Source organism: Dipodomys spectabilis, unplaced genomic scaffold (assembly GCF_019054845.1).
Source record: "Dipodomys spectabilis isolate Male_0828 unplaced genomic scaffold, ASM1905484v1 ptg000207l, whole genome shotgun sequence".
Taxonomy (NCBI): Eukaryota; Metazoa; Chordata; class Mammalia; order Rodentia; family Heteromyidae; genus Dipodomys; species Dipodomys spectabilis.
The window spans coordinates 11,430,349-11,448,599 of NW_024870884.1; the positions used below are offsets into that span (position 1 = coordinate 11,430,349).

At 51.1% G+C, this 18,251-nt stretch overlaps 1 protein-coding gene across 2 annotated transcripts in view; it reads left to right on the plus strand.

Moving 5' to 3' along the window:
• The first annotated feature begins 8,308 nt into the window (after window positions 1-8,308).
• Window positions 8,309-18,251, plus strand: part of Pald1 (phosphatase domain containing paladin 1) — a 66,673-nt gene continuing 56,730 nt past the window's right edge. Inside the window, exon 1 of one of the 2 annotated variants that reach the window (XM_042696491.1) lies at window positions 8,309-8,416. The gene's annotated coding sequence lies outside the window, so the exon portion shown is untranslated. Of the gene's footprint in view, window positions 8,417-8,638; window positions 8,836-18,251 lie in introns of those variants that run through there. The other variant, XM_042696490.1, reaches the window with a different exon arrangement.

The window sequence follows — 18,251 nt, forward strand, 5'->3', positions numbered from 1 at the left end:
GATTGCACCCAGGCCAGAGTTCAAGCCATACAACAACAACAACAACAACAACAACAACAAAAAGAGCTGTGGCTTAAGTGGTAGAGCACTAGCATTGAGCAAAAGAAGCTCAGTGACAGCACCCAAGCCTTGAGTTCAAGCCCCAAGACCAGCACAAAAACAAACAAACTTAATCTCATTCCTTTTTCTCCTAGCACTCACAATAGTATGTCTTATAAAAGTGTTCACACAACTTATCTGTCCTTGGATGAAAACAATGCTAGCATTCTGTGTGTAAGTGCACTGTGTTACATCAATGGTATCCTCTCATACATGGATATAGTTTCCAAGCTCACCCAGTGTTCTAATATGGAAGAGTTAGAACCTGGAAGGGCCGGTGTGGGATCCATGTGACTTAACTATTCCCTCAGGGATAAACACATTAGCTGCCCCCACTTCATGAAGAACAGCAGCCTGACTGACCCTGTCCACCTCAGGACCTGGTCCTCCATTCTTGTTTTCCACCTTTTTCACCACTGCAAACCACTGCCCATTTGCATGTTCACCTACATGCCAGCACACCTCTAAGGCTCAATTCCCACACACAGGCAGACTGGTTAGTGTAGAGAGACTGTTTGTCATTTGAATATGTACTAATAGGTGTGAATGTCTTCTCTCCATCCCTCATCAATGCTGATGTCTAGTGCTAACATTTTTTTTTTTTTGGTCAGTCATGGGGCTTGAACTCTGGATTTGGGTGCTATCCCTGTGCTCTTCAGCTCAAGGCAAGTACTCAACCTCCTGAGCCACAACGCCACTTCCGGTTTTCTAGTGGTTAATTGGAGATAAGAGTCTCATGGACTTTCCTGCTCAGGCTGGCTTTGAACTGAGATCCTCAGATCTCAGCCTCCTGAGTAGCTAGGATTACAGGCATAAGCCACTGGTGCCTGGATTTTTTTTTTTTTTTTTTTTTGTCTGTGTGCTAGTATTGGCTGTGGCTTGAACTCAGAGCCCGAGCACAGTACTTTAGCTTTTCTGATCAAGATGGTATTCTATCGCTTGAGTTACATCTCCACTTTTGTTTTTTGGTAGTTTATTAGAGATAAAGAATGTCATGGGCTTTCCTGCCCTGGCTGGATTTGAACTTCGATCCTCAGATTTCAGCCTTCTGAGAAGCTAGGATTACAGATGTGAGCCACTAGCACCTGGCTAATGCTAAGAGTTTTGATGGTTTGAGAGGGTGCAAGGACTGGTGGGACAACCCGTTGATGAGGGTTGGCTCTAAGACAGGATCTCTTACGAGAGAGGCAAAACATCTGCTTCTGAAGCACTCAGAACTGCTCAGTCAGTCTGAAGTCCTCAGCCTCCCCAATGAGCAAGCACTCATGAAAGCCCACTGGTAGGGGACAGGGAGTGGGAGGGGTGTCTCATCCAAGGAGCTCTGGCCCTGGGCAGTGGGGGAATTGTCACATGAAGGCCCCTGGGAGGCCCTGATGTCAGGCTGGTCTGCTTGGCTCTCATGCCCTGCTCCCCACCATCCCCTCCCCTGCAGCATCTTCCTAAATGGCTCTGTCACAGCGAGACATCCTTGAGAGCCTGGAGTGGGGCTGCTTGGAGACAACCGGGCAACGGATCTGGATTATTTAAAGGAGAGAATGGGTGGGAGGGAAGGGGTGACAGCCAGTTTATTCAGGGATGGATGGGCTCCCGGCTGCAAGGGTGGGCAGCCCTCCCCCCTTCCAACCTCCTCATTATGTTCAGTGTCCAGGAAGGGTCTGGAATTCTGCACTGAAGCCACTGGGAGCTCCTTCCTGACAGCAGTAGGGGTGGCTCAGCGTCTGTGAGTTCCAGAAGGCTCTGAGCAAGTGCTGGCCAGTGGGGGGGGGGGGGGGGGAGGGGGAGGAAAGGGGAGGGCGACAAACTGGAAACAATCTTCTGGAGCGGAAAATAACTTCTTCTGTACTGAGCTTCCTCTTGGACAGCTATTTGTTACAGGCTTTATGTTTATTTAATCTTAAAATCCTATCAAGGTGAGCCAGGCACCAGTGACTCAAGCTTGAAATTCTAGCTACTCAGGAAGCTTAGATCTAAGGATTGAAGTTTGAAGCCAACAACAAACCTGAGAGACTCAGCCAAGAGCTGGAAGGGGAGCTACGGCTTCAGTGGTAGAGTGCCAGCCTTGAGTGAAAAGTCTAAGGGACAGTGCTTGAAGTTTAAGCCCCAGTACCAGCACACACCAAAAAAAAAAAAACCAAAACCAAAACCAAAAACCCACGAAAAACAAGACAAACCCAACAACCTGCTGGGTAGCTGACACCTGTGTACCTGACCTGTGTTACAGAGCCAAACAAGGTCTTTCCCTGCCCTCATGGGAAGCAGAGCAGAGGATCTCAGAACAATGTTTTCTCTGCAGTCATGAGGATCGGAACAGAGTGCTGGGAAAGCAAGGAGGACCACTGGCTGAGCAAGGATGCCTGGCCTTCTAGACCAGCCTGACATAAAGCAGGGGCCACGCAAGGGTACTGCCAGCTCTAACAATATAGGATAGCCAGATACTGGTAGTTCATACCTATAATCCTAGCTATTAAGGAGGCTGATATCTGAGGATCACAGTTCAAAGCCAGCCCAGGCAGGAAAGTCTGAGACTACTTGTTTGGGTTTTTTTTGGGGGGAAAGGGGGGTCGGTTGTGGGGCTTGAACTCTGGGCTTGGGCGCTGTCCCTATGCCAAATGTGAGCACTCTACTGCTTGAGCCACAGTGCCACTTCTGGTTTTCTGGTGGTTTATTGGAGATAAGAGTCTCATGGACTTTTCTGCCCAGGCAGGCTTTGAACCGTGATCCTCAGATCTCAGCCTCCTGAGTAGCTAGGATTACAGGCATGAGCCACTGATGCCTAGCCTGTGAGACTCTTATCTCCAATTAATCACCAGGAAACCAGAAGTGGAACTGCGGCTCAAAATGGTAGAGGCATTAGCTTTGAGCAAAAGAGCTCAGGGACAGCACCCAAGCCCTGAGTTCAAGCTCCCCATGACCTACCAAAAAACAAAAACCAATGTGGGATGGTTTGTTTCAGCCTTCTACATTAGAGAGACCTGACTTTGAATTTCTGCTATTTAGAGGTATGATCTCAGGCAAATGAGAACAGCCCTGCCTGGCTGGCTTTGAATTACAATTCTCAGATCTCAGCCTCCTGAGTAGCTAGGATGACAGGCACGAGACACCTGAGTTTGGCTGCATAGCCACGTGTTTAAAGAACAATGTGACCAGGTGCTCAGATGCTTGAGAGGAGCTGAGAAAACCTTCTCTTTCTCCAAACAGCTCAGTGGGGACCAGAAGAAGCGGCCCTTTGTCATCCCTTCTACCCACCAAAAGGCAGCTGCAGAAAGCCAGGGCTGCCTGCCTTACTCAGCAACAGGGCAGTGCATGCAGAAAGGGCTCTGCGGTGTGTGCTGACTCACTTGAGAGCCTGGTTGAATGAATGAGCCACCACTTCTCTCCCCCTCCTCTCCTGCTCTGATACAGCTTGTAGGACTTGATGGGGCTGGGAAGGTGGCTCAGTGGTAGAGTGCCTGCCTTGCATGCATGAGGCCCTGGGTTCGATTCCTCAGCACCACATAAGCAGAAAAAGTCGAAAGTGGTGCTGTGGCTCAAGTGGTAGAGCACTAACCTTGAGCTGAAGAGCTGAGGGACAGCACCCAGGCCCAGAGTTCAGGCCCCACGACTGAACAACAACAACAACAACAAAAAACTTGTAGTACTTGAAAGTTATTGTGGAGACAATCATCCTCTGCCCTCTTCTGATATCCAGGGCCTTTGGCATGTTCAAGTTGCAGGTCACAGGCAGGATCAACAGAGGGCACTACAGGCAGCAGTAACCACGAAAAGCAGGGTGAGATGGAGTGTAAATACACTGTGGTAAGGCTAAGTAAGCTTTGCCTTGGTGAAACCCACACATATTCACTTAACTGTGTAGCTGGTCCCAGTGTAAAATGTATTTCTTACTTTTGGGTCTTGGCCAAAAATGTTTGAGGGGGATAGGGAAGGTGGCTCAGTGATAGAGTGCTTGCTTTGCATGCATGAGGCCCTCGGTTCAATTCCTCAGCACCACATAAGCAGAAAAAGCCGGAAGTGGCACTGTGGCTCAAGTGGTAGAACTCTAGCCTTGAGGTGAAGAGCTGAGGGACAGTGCCCAGGCCCAGAGATCAGGCCTGTGACTGACAAAAAAAAAAAAAAAGAGAAAGTTTGAGGGGCTTGGGGATATGGTTTAATGCAAAAGTGATTGCTTAGCTCTGGGTTCCAGCAGTACAAAAATGAAAAAGAACGAAAAGAAAGAAAGAGAGGGGAGAAGGAATGAAAGAGAGAGCAAAAAAGAAAGGAAGGAAAAAGTCTGAACCTCAGTTTTGAACAATTTGAACCTTATGGGTGAACTTGGGAGAGAAATGAAGATTCCTGGCTTAGGCCCAAAGGAAGGTATGTATGATATGATACAATCACTAATTCTGCAGATTGGACATCATTGGGCAGGGGGTTCTGGTTCCAGGTCCTAGCAGGAAAGTGACTGAGAGGAGTCAGAGCAGCTAGAGATCCTGTGGGCAGGTGAGGGAAGCATCAAGAGAAGACTGCATGGAAAAGGAAGAAGAGGAGAAGAAAGAGAAGAAAAAAGGGCTGGGAAGGTGGCTCAGTGGTAGAGTGCTTACCTTGCATGCATAGGGCTCTGGGTTCAATTCCTCAGCACCACATAAGCAGAAATAGCTGGAAGTGGTGCTATGGCTTGAGTGGTAGAATGTTCTCTTTGAGCTGAAGAGCTGAGGGACAGCACCCAGGCCCAGAGTTCAGGCTGATGACTGACAAAAAAAGAAAAAAGAAAAAGAAGAGGAGGAGGAGGAGGAGGAGGGTTCTTCAGCCTGGAGACTGTAGGACCCAGTGTGGGCTCTGTGGCAATGACAGTAACAGCTGCTACCAGTCAGCCCTGGCTGAGTGCCAGGCCCCCCTTAGACCCCCAGACATTCTCAGGAAGCGAGAACTGCTCTTACAGCCATTTTTGAATCCAGGAGTCTGAAGAAAATATGGTAGCATGCACGGTAAGTGTTATTAGATCCAGGCTCAGATTTGCCCAGCTCTGAGCCCTCATCTTTAACCCCTGGATCGCACACAGCAGGCTTGAAGGTGATTCCTGGAGATGGGGCTGTGGGCCTGCTATAGAGGATGGCCAGGGTAGCCAGAGAATCCCTCTGGATTTGGACTCAAGTGGCTGGGATGAATTCACTGACACTCAGAGACCCCCCAACTCAGGGGGAAGCTACTGAGACACACCCTGCTGGGCCCAGATGACAGTAATGTGGTCTCATAGAGCAAGGCCACGTTGCCACCGACTTGACACCACCTACTCCTTGGGCCTGGTGTTTCCAGCCCTGTTGGGCTTGGTGGGGAGTGGGGAGCTGAGAAGAACAGTATGCCTGTTTCACATTGTTTGTCAAGTCACATCTTTGTTGGTTTAGACTCAGCTCTTCTGTCTTCCAGCAAGTCATTTGTGCCTGTCAGGAAATAACTCTTGGCTTGTGTGTTCCCACGAGAATCTGGGATTCCCACAGCTTACATTTTCTGCCTAAGGACTGAATCTGGGAGCCAGTCTCTTCCCTGACCTCGCTTTCTCTCTCTCTTTAGAGCACCAGCACCTGGTTTGAGCTGAAGAGGCTGTGGACAGCCACAGGCCACCCTCCAGGAAGAGGAAGCTGATGCGTAAGTACTGGGATTACTCATTATTCTTTGCAAACCGCAGCACTTCTGGCTTTGGATTATGGTGGGGTGCTCTGTGGGTGCTGCACACACAACACAGACATATACACACATACACATAGTTGTGAATCCATGGACCACCTTCACACAAACATGCAATTCACATCCCTGTACAAGTTCCTCCATGAGCAACACGAACACAGGCTGCACACACATGTTCCCCACAGCATGCACCTATACAAGGCCCCCGGCCTTCTCTAGGTAACAAGATGGTGTCTCAGTATTAGAATGTGTAGGAGGTAGAAGTGGGGGGTGGCTGGGTGAGTGGGGGTGGGTTCTGAGCCCTCTGCTTTCTGAATTCCTGGGCTTTGCTCTGAGCGCCTGCATCCAGCATCTCCGGAGCTTCTGCTGCTGTTTGAAAGGTTCAGATTGGCTCTACAGAGAGGAGAGAACCAGCTTCCTGATTCTTTTTTTCTGCCAGGTTCAGGAGAGAGGACAGTGTGGCTCCTCTGTGTAGCCAGGCTGCTCTATGAGCTCTTCTCTCTCACCATTTACCCATGGTGGACGAATCTGGTTCTGAAGGCTTTTGTGTGGTTGTGGGAACTCCTCTTCCCACTCCTCTCTCCAGCTCCTCATGGCTGGGGCAGCAGGACTTGCTGCTTTGAGCAAGGACTAAGCAGACCCCAAGGGGGTGAGGGGGGCTGGTAAGGCTGGGCACTGTGGTTTGCATGCAGTCTGTAGTCTGTCCCTGAGACACTTCTAAAACATTTATGTCTGGGGTCTGTGTGTCAGCTGAGTTCTGAGGCTGGTAGCTGAGAGCCAGAAGGCCTGTGATCATTGTGTTCCTATGGACGTCTCTGCTCTGGGCTTTTCTCTGCTAGGTTCAACAGAAACACCTGCTGTGTGCATGCTGAATACAAAGGAATGAATGAAGATGTGGCAGGCAGGTACTGGCACCAAGAGATAGATCAAAGATGTTTCTACCCTCAGACTAGAGAGGCAGGTGGTCTGGTCCTAGCAAGTGCATGTGGGTGTTGTGTGTGTGTGTGTGTCCATTCATGCTCTTGCCTTCATCCTGGCCACAAGGAGCATATTGTCTTGAAATGCATCCTCAAGAATGGCAAGTGCATCAGTTGGAGAGGAGCCCAGTGAGGTGGGACATGGAGCAGGGGCAAGAGGAGGATGGAGGAGAATGATGTCCAAGGTTGGAGCACTACAACGTGTCACACTAATACACAGGCATCAGGGCCCCAGCTCATTGGCTCCTCAAACACCTCACCCAGGGAGTATGGGCCCACTTACCCATGAAGAACTTGAAGATCAGCTTATTTTACCCTGTCCCCTCTAGAGCACACAGCCAGGAACTGTCAACCCCTCTGAGGTGAGCTCTGCTGGGCCCAAGGTTCACCTGCTTCTTTAGGCCCCTCCTGGGCTTTGCTCCTCCCCTTATATATATGGTGGGTGGGGCACGAGGAAGCCTGAGACGGCAAGTGGTCCTTGGGCTGGGATTTCCCTAATGCAGTAAAATAGGATAATAAGCTAAGTACTGAGTCACTTGTAATCCTAGCTACTGAGGATCGAGGTTCAAAGCTAGCCTAGGTAGGAAAGTCTGTAAGACTCTTATCTACAATTAGCCATCAAAAAGCCAGAAGTGGAGGTGTGGCTTAAGTGGTAGAACTACAGCCTTGAGCAAAAAAAGCTAAGGGGCAGTGCCCTGAGTTCAAGCCTCAGCATGCACACACAGAGACAGAATAATCAGCCAGGTGTCTTTAGACCATCTTTAGATGGTCTTGGGGTTGTGAACGCCTTTCCCTATTGGGCTAGATCTTCCCTGGCCTGACTTTTAAGCCTTCATTCTGGGCTCATAGGTTCCCCAGCAGGTTGGACTCCCCTACTAGCTCTGATTTTGGGGTTAGACAGGTAGTGACAGGCGAGGAAGAAGGATTTCCCCAGCGTGGAGTGGAGAGAGGGCGGAAGTGACTCAACAAACAACAAAGCAGGTCTCCCGGAGAGGAAGCAGCAGTGAGTGCCCACGTGGGTGCCAGCGGGGGCGCGTGAGCCCAGGGCTGGTCTCAGCAGAGGTGTCATGGGGGTGGGCTGAAGCCCAGTGCGAGCCAGAATGGCTCTGTTAGGCTGAAAGGCTTCATGGGACACATCACTGCTTGCAGCGGGACCTGGGTCCCTTTCTCTTTGCGTTCCTGCCCTGTCGATCCCTTTCAGCCTCTGGGCTCGTTCCCCTGGAAGTCCGGGGCTTAGAAGCCCACAGTTGTTCCGACTGTCTACTCTTGAGGGGCTCGTCCTTGAACACCTGGAGTGAGTCGAACCCAGAGATGTCAATCTCTAGCTCAGGTTGCACTACCCAGCGAGACTAGTTCCAGAGTTCAGAAGCTCGTTCCCTCTGAGGCTCAGCCTGGCTTTAAAAACCAGACAGCGGGGGTCGAGGGAAGCCGGGTCCGCCATCTCCCCGCAGCTGGAGTCCGGGATGGGGGTGTGGCGCCCACAAGCGTTTACATTTTTGAGGCTGGATGTGGGGATTGGGTATCTTCCAGAACCAGCCGAGCTCAGGACGAGGGAAGAGGAACTGACTTCCCGGGCAGTCTCCTCCAGCGGAGGGAGGAAGCAGGCCGGGAAGTCGGGCACAGCGGTTTCCAGCCCCGGTAGATGGGCGGCTCTGGCATGCCGAGCGCGCGCCCAGACTTGGGTGAGTGTGTCTTTAAATCCGAGCCCCCCGCCCCCCTTGGCGGAGGGGCCGGGGCTCCGGCGGGCCCGGGCCGCGGCGGCGGGCGCGGTGATTGGCGGCCCGGCCGGGTCCGCCCCCGGCGTGGGGGGACGCGGGCGCGGGGCCGCGGCGCGGCGCGCACTGGCCGAGCGCGCAGCGAACGGCGCGGGCGGCGCGGGCTCGGCTCTCGCGCTTTCGCCCCGTGCAGCACCCGCCCCGCCTGCCGCGGGAGCCGCCTCCGCCCCCGGATGGGCTGAGGAAGTCGAGGAGCGGGGGAATCGGGGATCCAGCCGGAGCCCGCGCGGGGAGCGCCCCGCCACTGCCTGACTCGGCGCCCGCAATTCGGGCGCGGCGCGCCGGCCACTGCTGCACGGATGTCCCCGGGCGCTGCGGGCTGGCAGGTACCGACGCGTGCGGGCCCGGGATCGGCTCGGGGAGGGCGTATCGGAGGCCACGCACTCACTACCCAGCCCCCGGCGAAGAGAGGTTCAGGGACCCCCCCTTCCCACTCCCCCAAACTCGCCCTGGGGCAGGCGGGACCCCGCAGACTGAAGAGAGCGGTTCTCCAGGGGCTTGTACGTGGGCCTCTGGGCTGGACCCCTGACCTGAGGTTCCCCTTTGAACTGGGGGCGACGTGGACTGCGACACCTCCACTTTAATGGTTAGGCCGGGAGCGTGGGTTTACTGCGAAGTCCAGAGATGGCGTCTCCAGGATCATTTGTAGGGCGCTTGAGGCCCTTAGCGGGCACAGGTTTTATGGCTGGTTCTGTGGGACCCTCTTTTTCTGTTCTGGGGGGCAGGAAGGGGGAACCGTCCGGGTTTCAACTTCCGAGACCAGGATGGTTGGAGTGCTGCCCAGAGAAATCAGACATGGGAGAAAAGCCCCCCGGTCTGGCTCGGGAAGCTTGGGGGCAGCTCTCTTATCCTGACCAGAGTCCCTGGCATCAGCCTTGCAAGAGCATATAGCCCCAGTGACTCAACACCTGTTGGATGCTGGGCTCTGGGCCAGGCCAGGGGAGGTTGGGTAGTGGGAAGACACCACCCCCCCCCCACCCCCCCCCCCCACCCCCGCGCGCTTCTATCCTTAAGTGGCTTGGCCCTATAGGGGGAAGACAAGACAAACACAAGACGTCTTTGGATGAAGAGTTTTGATGCCAATCCCGGACTGATGTCAGAGGGAATGCCAGGAGGCTTGTGTAGGCATGGATCATTGGTGCAGTGATGCAGGTTTCCCTACTGCTGCCACACTGGGGTCTAGGTCTCAGGCAGCCTTGTGAATGTGTTTCAGGGGTCTCGTTGTATCCCATCCTCCTTTTTCATCTGCATTGTCAGGACCTCCATTTCCAAGGCTATGGAGAGTTTTGGAGGTCCTACCTCTACTCCCAGATTTTGTTTAGTCTTAGGGGCTCAAAACCCATTTGGTTTCTCCAGTCAGACTGAGCATAGGACTCTGCTAGCTGCTCTGGGACTCCTGGGGTTTGGGGGTTTTAAAGCCAGCCCTATAGGAGATTAAGCCAGCAGGAGGAAGTCCTCACTTCCTTTCTGAAGAGCTTCCATGCCTGGGGGTAGAGAGGGGAGGCCATGGACCAGACGTGGTTTCCTGTGAGGGCAGACAGACCCAAGGTGCTAGGGTGCGCTCCTTTCCTTGGGGTTGGACTGTGCAGGGTGGAGCCTGGGACAGCTCTGATCTCTCTTCCAGCGTCTGCTGTATCTGCAGCTCAGCCCTTCCCCCTTGTCCCTGGCAGAGCACCCTTTGTGGAGGTGGCAGTACATGCGTGCCCATGGCCTTGGGTTCTGCTCTGGGAGTGGGAGTTGCTGAGCTTGCAGAAGCCCTTGGCCAGCATTGTGGTAACACACCCACCCTCCTCCAACAGGTGCACACACAGATCAGGTCACCCAGGCACAGGTTGGGATGCCTATGCAAGTAGAGACGAGATCGTGTGGGCAGAGTCAGAGAAGAACTGGTCATGTGTGTATAGGAGACTGGGCGTGGGAAGACAATGTGATGGACAGGCAGTGTAGGGACATAGAAACATGCAGGGACAGTTGAATATGAACATGTCAGCGGGACCCACATCTGAGCCATAGACATGTATGGAAAGGGTCTATACCATCCTGGGACTTGAGTCTACCCACATAGGAGGCAGATGTGTAAGTATAGGCAGATACACAAGTGAACCCACTAGGACACAGACAGGAAGGTGAGCTGACCTAAGCACACCTAGGCTCCCAGGGGAGATACTCAACAGAGGTATGAGGGTTGGGGGGTGGGGGTGGGGTTAGAGATGGAGTCCGCGGGACACTTTGCTGTGTCATCACAGGTCCTATGTGTGACTCCTGTGTTCCAGACATTGTCCTGTTTGAGGTGGTGGTGAGACAAGGGCTCTTGTTGTGTGGCTTCATTTTTAGACTCCCACTTTGGGGTTGATTTGGGGACCCCAATGAGCTCCACTTACTGCTTTATATTGAGTTATCCTGCAAATTACAGACCACCACCAACAGAAGGTGGTGTCCCTGCCTGTTCCCATCCTGATGCTTGAACTCTAGGTCTAGGCTGTGTCCCTAAGCTCCTTTGGTTCAAAGGCTAGCATTCTACCACTTGAGCCACAGCCCCACTTCCTGATTAATTAATTCTGTGAGTAATTGAAGAGTCTCATAGACTTTGAAGCCAGCCCCGCCTGGCTTCAAACTGAAATCCTCAGTTCTCAGCTTCCTGAGTAGCTAGGATTACCTGTGTGAGCCACTGGCACCAACAGGAGATTTTTTTTTTTTTTGGGTCCAGTCGTGGGGCCTGAACTCTGGGCCTGGGTGGCTGTCCTTCAGCTCTTCAGCTCAAGGCTAGCACTCTACCACTTGAGCCACAGCGCCACTTCCGGCTTTTTTCTTTTTGCTTATGTGGTGCTGAGGAATCGAACCCAGAGCCTCATGCATGCAAGGCAAGCACTCTACCACTGAGCCACCTTCCCAGCCCCCCAACAGGAGATTTTTGAATCTTTGATTATTCCCTTCTCTGGCCCTCTGGGCTTCCCTAAGTTGGGCGAGGTGGCCCCAGGATCTCGGAAGAACCTGGCTGTGGGATTTTCCTGTTGGACCCAAGCTTGCAGGTCTGGCAAGGATGGATCTCCCTGGCCCCCTCCCTCCTTTTCTGCAGATATACAAATGGGTCTGTGATGAGCCATTGCCCCTGGCATGGATGCCTTCCCTTCCTACTCTGGGCTTGGACTGGGCAGGGGCCTTTCTAGCCCAACTTGGCAGCTGGGAGCCAGCCCAGATCCTAGATACAATGTGACATTAATCGCTTGTGTGACCTTGCTTGTAACATTAAGCAAGTTACTTCATGTCTTATTGCCTCATCTTTAAGTGGGGCCAGTAACTCCAGCCCTTGGGGATGTTGGAGGGTTAATGGGTGAAAGTCAATGGAAGACATGTGGCACTCAGTCAGCATGGGGGCACTGATCAGAGCCTCCCTGGGTCGCCAAGACTTCTGGGCTTCCTCAGCAGCCAGGTGCCTGTTCTGGGGGTCTGGGCAGCTCTGATGTGAAAGTTGGAGCACTTTGTCTTCCCAGCCCACCAGCCCCTCCTGGCCCTGGGGGACCTCCGGGCAGGGTCAGGAAATGGCAGGCTGGGTGTGTAGAAGCTTGGGCCTGCTGCCTGCTGGGCCTCTGGGAGGGGAGCCAGTGGTTTGCTAAGAATAGCCCCAAATCATGGTTCTGGCTTTCCAGTGGACAGCCCTGCCTCTCCTCATACCAGACCAAGGCTCTTTGCAGACGGCCTTTTTATGTTTCCTATAACTGGCATGTGGCATAGGGATGGGCTGGGAGCTACTGGCTCCTCTGGCTGAGGGCCCTGATTCTGTTCCCAGGCCTTTGTCTGAGACCTGGGAATGAGAAGTTGGTGGGTAAATCACTGGCTTTTGTAAAAAATACCCCAGTTCTTATTCTACCCAGAGCTTGTCGTGACAGCTGTTCCCCTGACTAGCTTCCTCTCTTCCCCTACAAATACTACCTGGGTCTGGATTCCTTCCCCTCCCTCCCTGGCTGTGTGGCCTTAGGCAGTAGACTTAATCTCTCCATTTCTCTGTTTAATTGTGTGACATTCTCTTATAAGAATGCCTCAAGGATGAGCAGTGTTAGTACTTGATTTTGGGTCCTTGGCTCCTGGTTCAGTATGAGGTTCAGGGGCACCAGATGTGGATTAGATTCTGCCCCTTCCAGGAGAGGAGTGAGGAATGAGACACGTACATGTATGTGCTGCACCATACCCCACTGGTGTCCAGTAAGCTAGGTTGGTGGTGTCCATGGCGGGAGCTGGAGCGAGGGAACAACTTACCTGAAGGGAGGTGACACACGTGGGCATTGCAAGAGGACTAGGAGTTTGCACATCTTCTCTAGAAGGATCCACTGGGCCAAGGTGTGGCAGCCTCAGGTACTTAGGTATTTCCTGAACCTGGCCTGTGGACTGGCAGTGGCTCTGAGAAGTGTTCTGCCTGGACTGGGGCTGGGACATTCTGGTGAGGGACACAAGTGGTCTGGGTTTTCTGCCAGCCAGGTTCTTGCACAGACACTGGGGTTCTGGAAACTGGATATGTCCCTGTGGACCCTGGGGGATGCCCAGAGAACAGAGCCTTTCAGGGGTTCTGGGAGAAAGGGATGTGGTGCCGAGCCAGCTGGGGATCCCCTGAGAAATGGTCAAGACTGGGTCTGGGGCTGTGTAGGGAGGAGTGGTGGGTGTCCTCAGATGACCTGGGACCTGGCTAGTTGCTATGTCTTATTGAACTCCAGGCCGTGCCAGCCCTGCAGGCGGTGCCATTCTGTGCTGCCCCTTCCTAGAGTAGATTCTGTTTGGCAAGCTCAAAGGGGGAACATCTCCCCTTTTCCTTTTGCTGGAACTGTAGAGCCTCATGACAGTGTTAACTCTTCTGCTGGTTATGACAGGCTGGCCAGTTGTGTCCTCTTCCACAGCCACCCTGCAGTGGCTCGGACCCCTGAAGTTGGTATTCTTCTCTCTACTCCCTGGGGCAACCCCCCTCCCAAGCCCCACGGCCCTGGTTGGCAGAGCCTCACCCGCATCCAGCCTGAGTGTTTGTGGATAATTTAGCCTTATTGGATACCATCTTCATGGCCCGGTTCCTGCACACCCCCCTGCCCCAATGCAGCCATATCTGTTGGGGAAGTTGAGGATCTGGAGTTTCCAGCCGGTACAGCTCTGCCTGGCCTACTCCAAGGCCTGTCAGCAAGCTCTGGTTTCCAGAATCTGGGGGAGAGGAAGGCCTTCCCTGAAGTTGAGGTGGGCTCCAGGGCTGTGGTATTGGTTCATGGAGAAGCCTGCAGTGGGTCTCTCCTCCTGGGGGCTCTGGATGGGGCCTGAGGCATGGGGTAGTAAGCTCTGGGTTAGCACTTGGCTGGACCCAATTTTCTGGGTGTTTTTTTTTTTTTTTCTCTCAGCTTGCTCTTTTTTTTTTTTTTTTGGTCTGTTGTGGGGCTTGAACTGGGCCTGGGCGCTGCCCCTCAGCTCTTCAGCTCAAGGCAAGCACTCTACCACTTGAGCCACAGCACCACTTCTGGTTTTCTGGTGGTTAATTGGAGATAAGAGTCTCACGGACTTTCCTGCCTAGGCTGGCTTTGAACTGCAGTCCTCAGATCTCAGTCTCTTGAGTAGCTAGGATTATAGGTGTGAGCCACCAGTGCCCCTGGCTCTCTGCTTGCTTTTTAAGAAGAATTTCTTTCAACTAAGGTGAGATTCACTTGACATAAAGCTTACCATTTTAAATGCAGTGTACAGATTCAGTAGTGTGCATTTCATTCACAGTGCTGTGCAAACATTGTTTCTATTCAGCTCCAAAGCACATTCAGTACCCCAAAAGAAAATCTGTACTTAGGAGTTATACTCCATTCCCTTCTCTATCCCATTAAAAAAAAACCCCCAAAAACCAAGTAACAAAAATAGTTGTTTGTTGAGGAATATACACTATGAAATCTACACCTGCTATTCATTCATTTATTTTTGCCAATCCTCGGACTTGAACTCAGGGCCTGGGTGCTATTCTTGAGCTTCTTTTGCTCAGGGCTAATCATCTACCATTTGAGCCACAGCACTTTTTCTGAATAGTTTATTGGAGATAAGAATCTCATGGGTGGCTTCAAATTCAGATTCTCAGATCTCAGCCTCCTGAGTAGCTAGGATTGCAGATGTGAGCTACTAGTGCCCGGCTTTTTTTTTTTTTTCTTTTCTCCAATACTGGGGTTTAATAGTGGGCTTTACATTTTTTTTCCCTACATCCTCATCCTCCTATTTATACCTCTGACGTAATGGGTGTGTACCACCATGCCTGACTATTTTGTTGAGATGGAGTCTTGCTAACTTTTTACCTGAGCTTGCTTGGAACTATGATCCTCTCATTCTCAGCCTCCCTAGTAGCTAGGATTGTAGATAGAGAGTAAATGTGAACCCCAACTATGCACTTAGTTTATTCTTTCATTGTGGAGTATTCTAATGAATGGAATGGATTATAGTAAGCTCACTTTATTTGTGGATTTATTTATTTATTTGCTTACTTATTTACTTACTTTTTTGTGTTAGCCTGGGCCTGAACTCAGGGCCGGGGCACTGTCCCTGAGCTTTCATGCTCGTGGCTAGTGCTCTATCATTTTGAGCCACAGCACCATGTCTAGCTATTTGGTAGTTCATTGGAGATAAGTGTCTCATGGACTTTCCTGCCCAGGCTGGCTTCAAATTATGATTCTCAGATCTTAGTTTCCTGAGTAGTAAGGATTACAGGCATGAGTCACTAATGCCTTGCCTTATCTGGATTTACCACACAAAGTTTTTGACCAAGTGTGGACAAAATATTAAAAAAGATTTAAACCAAAAATGTTAAATTATGCAGCATAGTTGATGCAGAGTTCTCAGTCAGTGCCGTGGTGTCCACATCATTGTGTGATCTGCTTAACGTTTCTTTGCCATTAATTTTGTGCAAATACAGTATCCTCCCCCTCCCCCTTTCCCAAAAAGCAAATGGTGCCTAAAAAGCAAGGTAAAAATAATGGTGAGTCTTCTAGCCCCTAAAGGGTATGTGAGCTTAATGTAAGCGATGAAGAGACAATTTGGAGCTTTTGGAAGGTCCACATGTCTTTATGCTAGGGGAAAATGAATGAAGCATCTGTAGCATTTGAGATAAGAACAAGAAAGAAGATTGGTTTTTGGTGGGCAGTATTCATGTGAACAGCAGTGATTTTTGTTTTAAGTTAAGGATGTTCAGAGCTTCTGTAGGTGCAGTGTGGGTGAATTTGAGGGTTTTAGAGTAATGAAGTTTGGGTCTTGAGCATTCTTGGCCATGTAGCCATGGATACCTAGGGTCTAATATGAGTTAAAAGTAGAAAGTAGTTATCTTGATAAAAGATTCAAGAAGCAGCTTCGGGGAGAGAAAGCAAAATGTAGAATTCCCCTTTCCAGCCCTCTACCCCAGAATAGATACCATCAGCTTGGCATTTACCCTGTGCCCCTACCTGAATTGTGGTTTTTGACTTGAGACTGTAGAAGTGGTGTTACTGGGCATGGCTGTGGGACCTACTTATTCCATTCAGCCATGGTCCCAGGGACCTCCTCTTTCACACCCCCTGAGATGGGAGCCTGGGACTCATGAGCAATCTTTGGGGGACTGGAAGGGGGGGGGCTCCCTAGAAGTGGCAAATTGAGAATTCAGAATAGAATTCTAGGGAAGGGAGGCACTGGAACAGAAGCCATTAGCTTATCTAAAATAGCTGGAGATTTGTGCTGGGGCAGGAGAGTTGGTAGCTAGGGGTCTGGGTGAACATGTGTGTCCTCTCCCTCCTCCTCCCCTTGATCCCCAGTAGCCAGCAGGGGCTTCCTCTTCCTGTCTCGGTCAAATGTTGCTGGAAGCAAGGGGCCCCAACAGAGGCAGTTTGTTAGGTCTACGGAAGAGCCTTGGGACTGTGCAAGAAGGGATGACTCCTCTCCACTGCTTGCTTTCTGGAAGCCCCAGGAAGTCTTCCTGAGAACTTTCCTAGGCAAAAGTGCTGGCCTTAGTAACAGCAGTCCTTTCCTCTGTGGTGTGCCTGTGCCTGCCTGTGTCTCCCTCCAGAGGAAGGGGCTGCCTGCCCGCAGATGTTTGTGTTCCCTGCTTGTCAAGTTTTAGAGTCTTTGAGTTCCTGTTGTCTGTTTACTACTTAATTCTGCCATGCATATCCACATCCACATGAAACCTATTCCTGCGTGTTTCTGACACTGCTGGTTGCCCTTGTTTTTAAAATGTTTTTCTAATTTAAGAATTCCAGGGCTGGGAATGTGGCTTAGTGGTGGACTGCTTGCCTAGCATACATGAGGCCCTGGGTTCGATCCCTCAGTACCACATACACCGAAAAAGCCGGAAGTGGTGCTGTGACTCAAGTGATTAGAGTGATAGCTTTGAGCAAAAAAAAGCTCAAGGACAGCGCTCAGGCCCAGAGTTCAAGCACCAGGACTGGCAAAAGAAAAAGAAAAAAAAAGAATTCCAAGTAGTGTGTGAACCTTGTATTATGAGCTTTGAGGCGAGTTCCAGGAGCCTTGTGTGGTAATGGCGCAGGCAGCCAGCTGAGTTGTCTTGCCACCCAGGGTCTCAGCGACCCCACAGCAGGGGAAAAGAGAGAAGCCCTGGGAGGGAAGCTATTTCCCTGGGAATTCTCTAGCCTTGTGCTGTTCTGATGAGGGTAATATGTGAGATCTCCCCTATTTAAGCATAGCTGTATAAAGCATATAGTTTATTATTTATTTATTTATTTTGGGTCTGGTCGTGGGGCCTGAACTCTGGGCCTGGGCGCTGTCCCTCAGCTCTTCAGCTCAAGGCTAGCGCTCTACCACTTGAGCCACAGCGCCACTTCCGGCTTTTTTCTTTTTTCTTATGTGGTGCTGAGGAATCAAACCCAGGACCTCATGCATGCAAGGCAAGTGCTCTACCACTGAGCCACCTTCCCAGCCCAAGCATATAGTTTAGTATATTAAGTTTTTAGTATATTTAGTATAGACCTGTGCATCTATCATTAAAATCTAATTTGACATCATTTTCACCATCCTTCAAAGATACCCTGTACCCACTCATAGCCATAGCCTGGCCTAGCCACTGTGTGCTTTCTGTCTTTGTTGATGTGTCATGCAAATGTTCATAGTGTTCATGATGTTCATAATGTTCATGTAGTGTGTTCATAGGTGCTTTTTATGGACATTATTTTACAGGAAAACGACCCTTTACTTGTTGGTTTATATTACTCATAAGTGAACATAACAGTGCTCATTCTCCTTCTTGGACTTCAATAGTTTATTTAGCTATAAAATAAACTGAAGGTACTAGGGATGGAGCCCAGTGGTAGAGTGCTTACGTAGCATGTGCAAGAATGACTCTAGATTGGATTCTCAGTACTTGAAAATATAAAACCCCTAAAATACTAAGGGAATCAGAAAGCCACCCCCTTTCCAGTGGGCAGTGCTGGTATCATTGGAAGGACCTTGGCTGCCACTGGTATTGCCTGTGTGGTGTTGTGGCATAGTGCGTGGCCCCTGACCCACTGCCCAATTGTGTGAACCATATGGGTGAGTGGATGCTTTGGGGGTAATCAGACATCACAGTTAAGCCTAGACTGCCCAAGAGTGATCCTAAACATCTCCTGCAGTGGGGCACCACATGAGCTGGCTCATTTGATGGCAGATAAGAGGAAACAGTGGTGTCATTGAAACCCCACAGAGTAGCTCTTCAGTCCACTCATGAGAATCAGGAATTGGCATGGTCGTCCATGGGCTTTGCCAGTTTCCCGTTGATGACGTCCGC